Source organism: Physeter macrocephalus, chromosome 21 (genome assembly GCF_002837175.3).
Source record: "Physeter macrocephalus isolate SW-GA chromosome 21, ASM283717v5, whole genome shotgun sequence".
NCBI lineage: Eukaryota > Metazoa > Chordata > Mammalia > Artiodactyla > Physeteridae > Physeter > Physeter macrocephalus.
In genome coordinates, this window is record NC_041234.1 from 14,891,044 (window position 1) to 14,895,866 (window position 4,823).

The window sequence follows — 4,823 nt, forward strand, 5'->3', positions numbered from 1 at the left end:
CTTTCTATATATATATATATATATATATATATATATATATATATATTCTTTTCCGTTATGGTTTGTCACAGGATATTGAATATAGATCCCTGTGCTATACAGTAGGACCTTGTTGTTTATCCATCCTATATATAATAGTTTGCCTCTGCTAATCCCAAATTCCCAATCCTTTCCCCCACCCACCCCTCTTCCCCTTGGCAACCACAAGTCTGTTCTCTATATCTGTGAGTCTGTTTTTGTTTCATAGTTACGTTGATTTGTATCATTCTTTAGATTCCATATATAAGTGATATCATATGATACTTATCTTCCTCTTTCTGACTTACTTAGTGTGATAATCTCTAGGCCCATCCATGTTGCTGCAAATGGCGTTATTTTATTCTTTTTGATGGCTGGGTAGCATTCCACTGTATATATATATATATATATATATATATATACCACACATTCTTTATCCATTCGTCTGTCGATGAGCATTTAGGTTGTTTCCATGTCTTGGCTATTGTAAATAGTGCTGCAGTGAACATTGGGGTGCATGTATTTTTTTGAATTATAGTTTTGTCTGGGTGTATGCCCAGGAGTGGGATTGCTGGATCATATGGCAACTCTATTTTTAGTTTTCTGAGGAACCTCCATCCTGTTTTCCGTAGTGGCTGCACCAGTTTACATTCCCACCAACAGTGTAAGCGGGTTCCCTTTACAAAGAAGGAATCTTATCTTAATCACTCTCTTAGTATTGGGTACTTGCTATTTTGAGAAGCAACCCATTTCATTGCCAGATGTCTTGTTTTGTGCAAAATGACACATAATGTTCCCCCACTACTTCCGATGACTTCCTGAACAAGTCCCATTCTTCTCACCTGGGACAGCTCTTTGATGTTTCTGAATAGCTTCTGGGTCATCCTTTTCTACTGGCTAAAATTCCAGTCCTTTTAATGATTTCTCATATAGCGTGGGTTTTCCTGCTCTTCCGTGAGCCAGACTGCTCCATTTGTCAGTGGCCTCTACAAAGCTGAGCCTCCGGGGCTGGATGCAGTACTCGGGATCTATTTCCACCATAGAGGTCTGGACAGTGTGACGTCACCAAGAGGCTCATTGCCTTAACAAAATGGCTGCTGTCACTGGTCTTAGAGAGTTGCATCGCAGTCCGTTAATTCTCTAGCAAGAGCCAATAAGCTCTCTCTCTCTCTTTCTATATATATATATATATATATATATATATATATATATATATATTCTTTTCCGTTATGGTTTGTCACAGGATATTGAATATAGATCCCTGTGCTATACAGTAGGACCTTGTTGTTTATCCATCCTATATATAATAGTTTGCCTCTGCTAATCCCAAATTCCCAATCCTTTCCCCCACCCACCCCTCTTCCCCTTGGCAACCACAAGTCTGTTCTCTATATCTGTGAGTCTGTTTTTGTTTCATAGTTACGTTGATTTGTATCATTCTTTAGATTCCATATATAAGTGATATCATATGATACTTATCTTCCTCTTTCTGACTTACTTAGTGTGATAATCTCTAGGCCCATCCATGTTGCTGCAAATGGCGTTATTTTATTCTTTTTGATGGCTGGGTAGCATTCCACTGTATATATATATATATATATATATATACCACACATTCTTTATCCATTCGTCTGTCGATGAGCATTTAGGTTGTTTCCATGTCTTGGCTATTGTAAATAGTGCTGCAGTGAACATTGGGGTGCATGTATTTTTTTGAATTATAGTTTTGTCTGGGTGTATGCCCAGGAGTGGGATTGCTGGATCATATGGCAACTCTATTTTTAGTTTTCTGAGGAACCTCCATCCTGTTTTCCGTAGTGGCTGCACCAGTTTACATTCCCACCAACAGTGTAAGCGGGTTCCCTTTACAAAGAAGGAATCTTATCTTAATCACTCTCTTAGTATTGGGTACTTGCTATTTTGAGAAGCAACCCATTTCATTGCCAGATGTCTTGTTTTGTGCAAAATGACACATAATGTTCCCCCACTACTTCCGATGACTTCCTGAACAAGTCCCATTCTTCTCACCTGGGACAGCTCTTTGATGTTTCTGAATAGCTTCTGGGTCATCCTTTTCTACTGGCTAAAATTCCAGTCCTTTTAATGATTTCTCATATAGCGTGGGTTTTCCTGCTCTTCCGTGAGCCAGACTGCTCCATTTGTCAGTGGCCTCTACAAAGCTGAGCCTCCGGGGCTGGATGCAGTACTCGGGATCTATTTCCACCATAGAGGTCTGGACAGTGTGACGTCACCAAGAGGCTCATTGCCTTAACAAAATGGCTGCTGTCACTGGTCTTAGAGAGTTGCATCGCAGTCCGTTAATTCTCTAGCAAGAGCCAATAAGCTGGTCTTCATTGGTATGTCAGGAACTTCCACAAACTAACTTATTTTCAGTAAGACTGTAGGGTTTAAGTTAAACTATCAAAAATGAATTTCTTATTGTTATGTAGAAACCAGAGGTGTCCGTTCACTATAGTTGGAACCATGGAACTACTTAAGTTTATGACATTCCATATGTTATATTTATGCAAAAGATAAAATACTAGGTGTCAAGCTCTTCTCTATCATGATTTTTTTAAACTTTATTGAGTTTTTTACTCTCCTCTCTGCTTATAAAGTGCTTTATATACACAACAGCCCTGTGAGGTAAGACTATTATTATTCCCATCTTACAGATAAGGATACTGAGGCACAGAGAGGTTTATTAGCCTGTCCAAGGTCATCCAGCTAGCAAGTGGTTCTGGACCCAGGAAGGCTGACTCCAAACTCTATAATGCCTCACCTCCCTGGATAGTGCATAATTGGAAAACATTACTTATGTTAACTGGTTGTTTTTCCCTAAAAGAAAAGATCTGAGTAAGAACTTATCTGAAAGTTCCTCTTCCCCATGTTTCCAAGGTCCATTCCATAGAACATTGGTACCTTAAGGTGATCTAAAGGGGGAAAAAAGAGTTCCCATGTTTAAGGCCACATAGTTGCCATTTTTTCTTAACTTAGCCACTTTGACCATGCTATGCTGTGGCTTGATTCAAATGTTAAGTGACACGTTTCCATGAGGTGTTATACATGAGAGCACTTTGCAGACACTGAATACATTGTACCTGCTTATAGCATCTCAGATTATTCATGAATTTTACATGCCTAAAAACACCATTTTAAACGTTTGCTTCCCCAGACTCACAGATAGAGAGAACAAACTAGAGATTGGTTGCCAGCGGGGAGAGGGAAGTGGAAGGGGCAATATAGGGGTAGGCGAAAAGAAAGGGGTTGTTATGGGATTATATGAAATCAAGTGTGTGAAGCTTTTGAAAATTGGAAAGCACTATAGATTTAAAGAATATTTCATCCAATAAAAAGCAACAACAACAAAACAGTTGCTTCTCTGATCATTTATATTTCCTTTACAAAGTATTTTAAAACTTGGTTAATCTATGGTTGTCAGCAGTTGCAGCACACATAATAATAATGAATTAGGAAGTTTAAGATTGTTTTAAAAGTAGACCAAATGTGGATGCTGTGTTAGGAGAGAGACAGTGGGAAAAGACAGGAAATGGGAAACATATTAAGTCTTATAATGGTACTTTGTAATTCTGTGAAGCAGAAATTCAGTTAAGCTCGAGCATTTATGATGCTCGAAGAAGCATGGAGGAGAAATTTACATTAGTTATGTTGGGCCACTTCTGTATATACTTAAATAACAACCACAGCAGCAGCAATAAAGCCCTAATGACATAAAGAAATTCTCTAAATTAGCATTTTGTTTTAATGGGACAACTAATAAGAATACCTTACATCCATCTTTATTCGAACATCTCAGTCCTGTTTGTTAGCTAACTTCCTTTTATCCATTTTTGTTCTCCACACACTATGAATAATTCTTTCAGTTGTTCGTACCATCTCCCTTCACAGGATATATTTAGTGAATTATCATGGTCCACTGATAAGCATCATTGTGCAAGGCTAAACAAATTAAGTCCGTTCAATCTCTCTGTGTAAATGACATTTTCAAAGACAAGTAGAAATAAATCAATCCAGTCAGGATAAGACACAATAAAAATGTCGTGACACCTTATCTTTGATAAAGGAGGGAAGGATATACAGTGGAGAAAAGACAGCCTCTTCAATAAGTGGTGCTGGGAAAACTGGACAGCTACATGTAAAAGTATGAAATTAGAACACTCCCTAACACCACACACAAGAATAAACTCCAAATGGGTTAAAGACCTAAATGTAAGGCCAGACACTATCAAACTCTTAGAGGAAAACATAGGCAGAACACTCTATGACATAAATCACAGCAAGATCCTTTTTGACCCATCTCCTAGAGAAATGGAAATAAAAACAAAAATAAACAAATGGGACCTAATGAAACTTAAAAGCTTTTGCACAGCAAAGAATACCATAAACAAGACCAAAAGACAACCCTCAGAATGGGAGAAAATATTTGCAAACGAAGCAACTGACAAAGGACTAATATCCAAAATTTATAAGCAACTCTTGCAGCTCAATAACAAAAAAACAAACAACCCAATCCAAAAATGGGCAGAAGAACTAAATAGACATTTCTCCAAAGAAGATATACAGATCGCCAACAAACACATGAAAGAATGCTCAACATCATTAATCATTAGAGAAATGCAAATCAAAACGACAATGAGATATCATCTCACACCGGTCAGATTGGCCATCATCAAAAACTCTAGAAACAATAAATGCTGGAGAGGGTGTGGAGAAAAGGGAACCCTCTTGCACTGCTGGTGGGAATAATGTAAATTGATACAGCCACTATGGAGAACAGTATGGAG